Raw genomic sequence first — 11,121 nt, forward strand, 5'->3', positions numbered from 1 at the left:
TGCTATGGTTTTTGTAGTAGTAAAAAAGTGCTGCTGTGATAGTTGTAATATAAGAAGTGACAAAGAAACTACACTTCCAAATTATGGTTCTGGACAGGACATTTTTGAGTCCCTTGGCTAGCAAGGAAATCAAATCACTCAATAATGAAAAAAAATTAACTGATTATTTACTGAAAGGTCAAACATTTAACCTGAAACTTAAATACTTTATCGATATGATGAGAAGATAGGAATCATCAGAAAAGGCCCTGGTGTTGGGAAAGATTAAAGGCAAAAGTGAAAAGCAACAGTAGAAGATTAGATGGACAGATGGTAGCATGGTAACAAGGAATACAAACTTGGACAGACATCAAGGGACAATGGAGGATAGAAAGGTCTGGCGTGCTATGCTCCATAGGGTCATGAATGTTAGAACACATAATGGGGCTGAAAAACAGCAAGGACAAAAAAGTATTTAGTCAACTTGGAAGTAACAAATTCATTTTGCACAATGGGATAAAATAAAATGATGATACACAATAAATATAATAACATAGTATATATAACAATATTATATTGTATATTATATTGTATATAATATATTATATAATACATATTATATATAACAATAAATATAATAACATATAATAACATAAAGATAGAGCAACAAAATGGTGCTGGGCCTGGAGCCGTGAAGACTGATCATCCTGAATTCTGGGTTCAGACACATACTAGGTGTATGACTCAAGTATTCCACTTCACTGTATTTGCCTCAATTTTCCCATGTGTAAAATGTGTTAGGTAAAAAAATCCAGTCCTGCCCAGATATTTTGAAGGGAAAAAAATGGCAAATCATCCCATTATTTTTGCTAAAAAAAAAAAAAAACATTTCGGGTCATGAAGACTAAGACTTGACTGAAATAACTGAACAGCAACTGAGATAGTCAGCAATAGTAGAGATCAAATTCAGGTTTCAAATTTGAAATCAATTCCTTAACTTTTAAAGTTCTCCATAGCCTGACTCCTTCCTATATTTCCAGATTTCTGCCACATTCAGTAATCAAGAGATGCTAGTACCCTTGCTGTTTCTCAATATCTCATCTGTGATCTCTAAGCTTTTTATTTTACTCTGGAGGACTCTCATTTCTAAAACTCTCCCTCCTCATCTCCACCTCCTGGCTTCCCTGAAATCTCAACTAAAATCCCACCTTTGGAAATGAATCTTCCTCAACTCTCCTTAATCCAAATGCTGTGTTTTTAAAATTACTACATTTTGTTTCTGTCTATATTGTTTGTACATGATTGTTTGTCTGATATCTTCACTTTTAGATGGTAAGCTCCTCTAAGAGTTTTTGTTTGTTCTTTGATTTTTGCCTTTCTTTGAATCTTCATCATTAGCACAATGCTTATTATGTGTCTACAGGAAAAATATGGCAGCCGATGGATGCTAAGAATATTTTGCATCAAATCAAATTCCAGGAACTAACTTGTTTTTTAAATAATAGCTTTTTATTTTTAAAATATAAGCAAAGATAGTTTATAACATTCACCCTTATAAAAGCTTATGTTCCAAAAGTTTTCCCTCTCTTCCCCCACCCTCTCTAGACAGCAAGCAATCCAATATATGTTAAACATATGCAATTCTTCGTTACATATTTGTACATTTATGATGCTGCCTAAGAAAAATATCAAAAATGGAAAAAAAGATAAATAATAAAAAAAAAAAGCAAGCAAGCATTAAGAAAAATGGTGAAAATACTGTGTTGTGACTCACACTCAGTTCCCATGGTCTCTCTCTGGATGCAGATGGTCCTCTCCATCACAAAACCTTTGGAATTGGTCTGAATCACCTTGCTGATGAAATCATGTCCACCACAGTTGATCGATCATCACATAATCTTGTTGCTGTGTACGTTTTCTTGGTTTACTTAATATCACTTCATTTAAGCCTCTCCAGGCCTTTCTGAAATCACCAGGAATCAACTTTTTCAACAATCCTAGAAGGCACCAAGAATAAAAATGTAACACTCAAACCTAAGCAACAATGAATCCTTCAGGCTAGGCCCATAGGCTCTAAAAAGATGCTGATTCTCATAATCATGAAAAGAGAAAGGACTCAGGATATTGTTATCCATATTTTCTGAATGAAAGAAAAGTCAAGCCTTTGATTTGATAATTCATCCAATGGAAATATCTAGGTCTTGTACATAGCTATGTTATAACTTTGATTTTGTAACTGTGATATTTTTCAAAAAAATTATCGAGTAATACAGAACTGTGAATTTACATTTTTACATGAGCTCTTTAAGGTTAAAATCACTTTCCCCTGAAATCTACATATATTTGTGGGTGAATATGTTCTCAATTTTGGAAAATGTATTGTCAAAACAATCTTTATGATACAACTTTAGTGTATATCTCTTTTTAAAATGCTAATTGGTTAAATGATATTGGATCCCAGATGGAAGCATATAAACCACCTTAGTGGTTTATTACCTCAAGGTAATGGCTAGAAATATGAGGTGGGGGAAAAGGGGTTAGTCAATTACTGTCTGGGAATCCTAAATTCCAGATCAACTGTGAAACTTCCCCAGAGGGGAGTGCCTCATGAGAAGTTATTAATTAGACTTCAATTGAAATGAACCTATATCTAATGTTAAGGACCATACCTGGGTGAAGGGGCAGGTCAATTCTCTGAGAGTCTCCATAGCTGTGACTCATAACATTTGAAGGAGTTGCAAAGTAGCCTTTACTGACACAGGTGTGGCTTGTGGACAGGGAATGAAATAAATTGGAGACAGAGGGAAGAGGAGAGGGGTCAGTAAACACAATGGCCTCTCAGTGGAGAGGTCAGAGAATGCAAAGAACTCTCAGTCTCCTTGTATCACCATCATCCTCTCACATGAAGAGATCCATTCTACAGGTCTGAATTAGACCTCCAGCAGCCACTGGCAGGTGGCTCCCATATTAAAGTCTAACTGTAAATCTCCACAATGACAAAGGTCCTTTTTTATTCATTCATTCATTCCTTTGTTTGATTCTTTGGTTTTGGTCTTAGAAATGTGTTTATGGAAGCCAGGCAGGGTGACAGAGTTGTCACGCTGAATTGGAGGGGGAGGTATGCCAATAAATGTGTGACATCTCAGGTGGCTTTGCGGGTCCTAATGTTGGTGTCCAATTTGATCAGGATCTAGGAGGATTTAAGGATGGGCCCAGCCAGGGGCTGTAGTGTTTTTAAAAGTAGAGATTTCTCCGTGGGAGAGGAGCTAATTTTGAAGGCCCTAAGAGTTATAGGGAATCACTGAAGGGGGTTACCAAAAGTCACAGAAAGAGGACAATTGGGGTCATTTTATGTTATCTAGAGCTCACAATGTGAGGTCTCTGAGGGGATATAGAATGACTAGGTCAGTGGCAAGTAAAATATAGAGCTGACCCTGATTCCCAACTTTAATTAGGTTGCCTCCTAAGTGGGGAATTTGTGCTGGTCTTATTTGGTCTCACGGTAGAATCCCACCACCACATTTCTTCTGGAAGCATCCAAGAAAAACAACAACAAAAAGTAACCTGGAGATAGTTTTCTGATGTGATGTCCTTGGGAGTCAGGAGACCTTTGAAATTGCCTTTGGCTGGAGTCATGATCACTTGGACCTTCTTAGCTGGGATGCTGTCCTTGGTGGGGGTAGTCAGTGGAGCCACCACTTATCTATGTTGGGCCTGTGGAAGGAGTATACATGAAGTATCTGACATGAAAACAGAGCCATCTTGTTTCCCTTCCGAGTGTTGAGCTCAAAGGCAAACCATTTCCGGGGGCAGGGCCTGTTTTTCCTTTGTTAGTCACACCTTGCTTCTGTCCAGTCACCAGCACTTGGTCCCCAACATGTGCCTTCAAACCCTGCCTCAAGCAGGAGGCTGCCCAGGAGGAAGATGGAGACTTTTTCTTTGCTTTGTGCTCCTTCTGGCCTTTGCCAGTGACACGGGGAAAGTCCATCTGAGCGGTGCAACAGAGGAAGGGTGTCTGCTGCTTTTGCCATCTTCAAGATAGAGGGAAACAGTCCCTGATTAGGGGGGCATAAGAAGTACCACACACCCCTGATGTTGCCCTCATTGTGGCCCTAGGGCTCTTGCAGCTTCACGCCCATCCACTGGCCCCTGGTGAACTCCAGGGGCTCACAGAAATGGTGTCTCTGCTTCTGCCCTCCCTAGTAGAGCCCAGTATCAGAGCGGAAGGTAGAAGCTGCTGATCTGGAGGATGTCTGGGACACTTGTCATAGTTGGCTCAGGGGACTTTGGGGCGGGCACAGGACAGGGGCACAGCCTCTTCAAGTGGCCTTCTCAGCTCTTTGGCCGTGAGGACAACTGCAGTCTAGGGACTTTTCTGCAGGGCCAGGACTAGGCCTTCCCGGTTCTGCAGGGCCCTGTATTCCAGGAGGCTGCTGAGGCCCAGGCTGAGCCCAGACTGATGTAGCTTCAGTCCAGTTCCCCGCTCTGGGCCGCACCCACCATTCATCCCCAGCTTCCCACCCCGCCCATCCCCCCAGCCCCCCAGCCCCCCAGCCACAACACTCTGATGACAGTAGGGACATCAGAATACTCCGCATAATGGAGCTCATTTGTCCGGGGACACGTCACGTTCCCGCCCAGGGCCAGCAGTTGTAGCAACTGGCAGACAGCGACCACTGGGTCTTCAGCATCATGAACCCCAGCTTTCCGGCACAGCCCCCTCCCTGCGCCTTTCCCCGTTATTCACGTGACATCCCCGGTCTAGGATCTCCTCGCCAAGGACGTCAATCTTGTGCTGGACTCGAGGTACCCGTTGGCAGACGGTGGCAAAGAGCGCGGGGATCTCCGTGAGTGGGTCCTGAAAGACACCCCAGGTTGGGTCAGGGGAGTCAGAGAAAGTGCTTTCAATTCAGTTCTTGGGCAGGAGGGCTGGGGCCGCGGGGTGCGCCATGCCTGGGCTCCGGGGTGGGGCTGAGAGCTTCTGGCTGGAGCTCCTCTCTCTCCCCTTCTTCCCCCCTCCCCCTCCTCCTTCTCCCCCCCCTCCTCTCCCCCTTTACCCCACCTCCTCTTCCTCCTCCTCCTCCTCCTCCTCCTCTCTTCCCCTCATTCCCTCCTCCTTTCCACCCCCTCCCCTCTCTCCCTTTACCCCACCTCCTCCTCTTCTTCCTCCTCCTCCTCTCTTTCCCCTTCTTTCCTCTTCCCCACTCCCCCTCCTCCTTTCCCCCCTCCTCTCTCCCTTTACCCCACCTCCTCTTCCTCCTCCTCCTCCTCTCTTTCCCCTTCCCCCCTCTTCCCTTCCCCTCCTCCTTTCCCCCCTCTCCTCTCTCCCTTTACCCCACCTCCTCTTCCTCCTCCTCCTCCTCTCTTTCCCCTTCCCCCCTCTTCCCTTCCCCTCCTCCTTTCCCCCCTCTCCTCTCTCCCTTTACCCCACCTCCTCCTCTTCTTCCTCCTCCTCCTCTTTCCCCTTCTTCCCTCTTCCCTTCCCCTCCTCCTTTCCCCCCTCTCCTCTCTCCCTTTACCCCACCTCCTCTTCCTCCTCCTCCTCCTCCTCTCTTTCCCCTTCTTTCCTCTTCCCCACTCCCCCTCCTCCTTTCCCCCCTCCCCTCTCTCCCTTTACCCCACCTCCTCTTCCTCCTCCTCCTCCTCTCTTTCCTTCCTCTTCCCTTCCCCTCCTCCTTTCCCCCCTCTCCTCTCTCCCTTTACCCCACCTCCTCTTCCTCCTCCTCCTCCTCCTCTCTTTCCCCTTCTTTCCTCTTCCCCACTCCCCCTCCTCCTTTCCCCCCTCTCCTCTCTCCCTTTACCCCACCTCCTCTTCCTCCTCCTCCTCCTCTCTTTCCCCTTCCCCCCTCTTCCCTTCCCCTCCTCCTTTCCCCCTCTCCTCTCTCCCTTTACCCCACCTCCTCTTCCTCCTCCTCTCTTTTCCCTTCCCCCCTCTTCCTTTCCCTCCTCCTTTCCCCCCTCTCCTCTCTCCCTTTACCCCACCTCCTCTTCCTCCTCCTCCTCCTCCTCTCTTTCCCCTTCTTTCCTCTTCCCCACTCCCCCTCCTCCTTTCCCCCCTCTCCTCTCTCCCTTTACCCCACCTCCTCTTCCTCCTCCTCCTCCTCTCTCTCTCCTTCTTCCCTCTTCCCTTCCCCTCCTCCTTTCCCCCCTCTCCTCTCTCCCTTTACCCCACCTCCTCTTCCTCCTCCTCCTCCTCCTCTCTTTCCCCTTCTTTCCTCTTCCCCACTCCCCCTCCTCCTTTCCCCCCTCCTCCTCTCTCCCTTTACCCCACCTCCTCTTCCTCCTCCTCCTCCTCTCTTTCCCCTTCCCCCCTCTTCCCTTCCCCTCCTCCTTTCCCCCTCTCCTCTCTCCCTTTACCCCACCTCCTCTTCCTCCTCCTCTCTTTTCCCTTTCCCCCTCTTCCCTTCCCCTCCTCCTTTCCCCCCTCTCCTCTCTCCCTTTACCCCACCTCCTCTTCCTCCTCCTCCTCTCTTTCCCCTTCCCCCCTCTTCCCTTCCCCTCCTCCTTTCCCCCCCTCTCCTCTCTCCCTTTACCCCACCTCCTCTTCCTCCTCCTCCTCCTCTCTTTCCCCTTCCCCCCTCTTCCCTTCCCCTCCTCCTTTCCCCCCTCCCCTTTCTCCCTTTACCCCACCTCCTCCTCCTCTCTTTCCCCTTCTTCCCTCTTCCCTTCCCCTCCTCCTTTCCCCCCTCTCCTCTCTCCCTTTACCCCACCTCCTCTTCCTCCTCCTCCTCCTCTCTTTCCCCTTCCCCCCTCTTCCCTTCCCCTCCTCCTTTCCCCCCTCCCCTCTCTCCCTTTACCCCACCTCCTCCTCTTCTTCCTCCTCCTCCTCTCTTTCCCCTTCTTCCCTCTTCCCTTCCCCTCCTCCTTTCCCCCCTCTCCTCTCTCCCTTTACCCCACCTCCTCTTCCTCCTCCTCCTCCTCCTCTCTTTCCCCTTCTTTCCTCTTCCCCACTCCCCCTCCTCCTTTCCCCCCTCTCCTCTCTCCCTTTACCCCACCTCCTCTTCCTCCTCCTCCTCCTCCTCTCTTTCCCCTTCTTTCCTCTTCCCCACTCCCCCTCCTCCTTTCCCCCCTCCCCTCTCTCCCTTTACCCCACCTCCTCTTCCTCCTCCTCCTCCTCCTCTCTTTCCCCTTCCCCCCTCTTCCCTTCCCCTCCTCCTTTCCCCCTCTCCTCTCTCCCTTTACCCCACCTCCTCTTCCTTCTCCTCCTCCTCTCTTTCCCCTTCCTCCCTCTTCCCTTCCCCTCCTCCTTTCCCCCCTCTCCTCCCTCCCTTTACCCCACCTCCTCTTCCTCCTCCTCCTCCTCTTTCCCCTTCCCCCCTCTTCCCTTCCCCTCCTCCTTTCCCCCCTCTCCTCTCTCCCTTTACCCCACCTCCTCCTCTTCTTCCTCCTCCTCCTCCTCTCTTTCCCCTTCCCCCCTCTTCCCTTCCCCTCCTCCTTTCCCCCCTCCCCTCTCTCCCTTTACCCCACCTCCTCCTCTTCTTCCTCCTCCTCCTCTCTTTCCCCTTCTTCCCTCTTCCCTTCCCCTCCTCCTTTCCCCCCTCTCCTCTCTCCCTTTACCCCACCTCCTCTTCCTCCTCCTCCTCCTCCTCTCTTTCCCCTTCTTTCCTCTTCCCCACTCCCCCTCCTCCTTTCCCCCCTCTCCTCTCTCCCTTTACCCCACCTCCTCTTCCTCCTCCTCCTCCTCCTCTCTTTCCCCTTCTTTCCTCTTCCCCACTCCCCCTCCTCCTTTCCCCCCTCCCCTCTCTCCCTTTACCCCACCTCCTCTTCCTCCTCCTCCTCCTCCTCTCTTTCCCCTTCTTTCCTCTTCCCCACTCCCCCTCCTCCTTTCCCCCCTCTCCTCTCTCCCTTTACCCCACCTCCTCTTCCTCCTCCTCCTCCTCTCTTTCCCCTTCCCCTCCTCCCTTCCCCCCTCTCCTCTCCCCCTTCTCCTCCCTCCTCTTCCCCCCTCCTCTTCCTCCTCCTCCTCCTCTTTCCCCTTCCCCCCTCTTCCCTTCCCCTCCTCCTTTCCCCCCTCTCCTCTCTCCCTTTACCCCACCTCCTCTTCCTCCTCCTCCTCCTCCTCCTCTTTCCCCTTCTTTCCTCTTCCCCACTCCCCCTCCTCCTTTTTCCCCCTTCCTTTCTCCCTTTACCCCACTTCTTCTTCCTCCTCCTCCTTCTCTCCCTTTCTTCCCTTTTCCCCTCCCTCCTCCTCCTTCCCCCCCTCCTCTCTCCCTTTACCCCACCTCCTCTCCTTCCTCCTCCCTGGGCAACATTGCTTCCATCTTCCTCTGGGCCTGGCTTGGAGAGGGGCCCAGAGTAACTCACAGGGATTGGAGTCAGTCATAGCCCCTAGTGCAGAGACTAAGAAAGGATGCATAGAGGAAGATGGAGAGATGATAGAGATAGGGAGAGATCTGGAGGCAAAAATGGACCGGAGCCAAAGCTTCTTTTTGAAATCTCCCACTAGAAACAAACAACAACAACAACAAAAAAAAAAAAAAAAAAAAAAAAAAAAAAACAACTATTATTTTTGGAGGACATTTGACACGCCTTTGTGATTATTCTGTCATTTTAATTTAGAAAGTTTTGCTGCTGCTTCTTTTTTTTTTTTCCCCCCTACATTAATCCTAAATATGTTTTGCATAACGCAAATTTATGCACTTTCCACCTTGAACACTAAGCCTTGGAAACTTCAGTCTAAGAAGAGTCCTGGGTTCTAAGCCCACCTCTGACAAGTGCTATCTCTGTGACCCTGTGCTAATCACATTACCCAACTGAGGCCCACTTTTCTAATGCATAAAGTGAAAGGGAGAGACTTGATGGACTCCGATGATATCCTTTCCAGATATCCATGATCTAATGATCTAATCTGAAAATAAAAATGATTTAAAGAGATAAGAATTGACATCCTTTTAAGAGATAATACCCAAAGTAGTCTACCTTCCACCTTGTGACTCAGACTTCTGCTCCATCTGTCTTAATATCTAGTTCTCTGTGCTTAATCTTTACTTTGGGTGAGTATTTTCAATGTAGGTGGACCAGTGAATCAGTGGACACTGTCCCAAGAAATGCAGAATTACTCATCTTAAGTCCTTATTTAGCTGTTCTCCAAGAATATCATGCCATTTCACTTACCTTTTCCTCCTGATTTTTTTTTCCAAATCTGAAGTCTTTGAACAAGATTTCTTTGAACCTTTTTCAATATATTTAAAATAGCATAGAGGGAAAAAAAAATTTCCTCCTTAAATTTTCTAAGTGGATTATTTCCTTGTAAAATCTCTTTATGTAAAATATTTATTTTTGTCCAAGTGGAAAGAATGAGTCAATTGCATTTCAATGCCCTGGATTCTGTGCCTGGGATCTCTGTTTCCTCTTTCTGTGGGCAGCCAGTAAACAGAGATAAAGAATTTCTCAGCTTCCTCAAATATCCGTTTTGCATTCCAATTCTGATCCTTCATGGCTTGAATCACATCAATGTTTGGTTTTTCTGAATAGGCCACTGTCGATGAGTATAGATTTGTCCAGAATCTGCCCCACATGCATGTCACCAAGCAAATGTGCAGGAAGACCCCCATTTCACTAATTACAGGACCATAGATGTAATTCACTAATTCCATAGATGTAATTCACTAATTCCATAGAAGTAATTCACTAATTACAGGACCATAGATGTAATTCACTAATTACAGGACCATAGATGTAATTCACTAATTCCATAGATGTAATTCACTAATTCCATAGAAGTAATTCACTAATTACAGGACCATAGATGTAATTCACTAATTACAGGACCATAGATGTAATTCACTAATTCCATAGATGTAATTCACTAATTCCATAGATGTAATTCACTAATTACAGGACTATTGATGACCTTTTCCACACATAGGCATGTAATTGGTCATATAACTCTTTAATCTGGGAAAAGGTCTTTTCCACATCTTGACTCAGCTGAGAACGACTACAGGCAAATTGACTTGATTCTTCAACTTCATAAACTCCTCTCCAATAACCCCATAGTCTTCATAGCCATTTCCTTTGGCAAGTTCATTTTTTATATCCACATATTCTTCATATAATGGCCTCATTTCTAGACTAGAAATTCGACTAAACATTTATTAAAGCAATTAATTATTTTGTAAACTTTCCTACTCATCAATTACGTGTACAATGGCATATCATTCCACCATTTTGAGATTGTTTCCTCTTATGTGAAATGAGAATCATTTTAATCCCAATCTCATAGGATTGTTGTGATAGTCAGAATGGGTTAAGTCTGGCAGATATTTTGAAACCCTTAAAGTTCTACAGAAATATCAAAAATAATTATTATCAGTAGAATCATCTTGTGCTTGTTTTTTAAATAGAGTTCAGAAAGAAGTAGCCATGCTATGAATTGTGGAAAACTCCTAACAACCATATATATATAATAGTCCATAAGCTGTTCCCCATAAAATAAAATTTTAGAGGGAAGTAAATAAAATTATTGAAGTATCAGCTTATCTTAAGGTTCTCGGAAGGCAATTCTGTCCCACATAAGAAAGGGTGATGATGATGAAGAAGAGCATAACTACAAAGAGGAGGATATTTTGCTATTCTCCAAAATCCAAAAAAAGGGAATGCTCATATTAGACCCTAATAAAATGTTTGTTGAATTGAATTAAAATGAATTGATTCAGGATATTTTTAGAGATTTCTTCATGAGGAAGATTCATTTGAAGGTTATCTTCCATTTATTTTCTGTAACATGCACATGATAAAAGTAGGGACTGTACCAGGGATCTTGTTAATATAGAAGCTCCTTGAGGAATCTCCCTTTACTGATGGAATGAAGCACCTTCTAAACACTTTTGTTACAGACAGTTACCCAGAGCACTAAATGATTAAATGAATTGCCTGGGGAAATAGCCAGTATCCTTTTGCCATCTATCTTGAAACTAGGTCTTTCTGGACCCAAAGATAGCTTTCTATTTGATATGTTTTCAGTGTCAATCTGGTTTATGCTTATTGACTTCCATTTTGTCTGCATCACTGGGCTCCATGCTTTTCTTTATATCTCTAGCACTGGAACGTAGGAAGCACTTAATAAATATTTGTGGATGGATTGACTAACAGATAATTGAAAAGGTCATCTGGTGCGAGCCCCTGGAGAAACTGGGATCA

The 11,121-nt window shown here is 46.0% G+C and overlaps 1 pseudogene; it reads right to left on the bottom strand.

The window, feature by feature from the left end:
- Positions 1-3,016: 3,016 nt before the first annotated feature.
- On the bottom strand, positions 3,017-4,486 carry LOC141552574 (CAP-Gly domain-containing linker protein 3-like; annotated as a pseudogene).
- Positions 4,487-11,121: the final 6,635 nt, after the last annotated feature.

Source organism: Sminthopsis crassicaudata, chromosome 2, assembly GCF_048593235.1.
Source record: "Sminthopsis crassicaudata isolate SCR6 chromosome 2, ASM4859323v1, whole genome shotgun sequence".
In the NCBI taxonomy this organism is placed as follows: domain Eukaryota; kingdom Metazoa; phylum Chordata; class Mammalia; order Dasyuromorphia; family Dasyuridae; genus Sminthopsis; species Sminthopsis crassicaudata.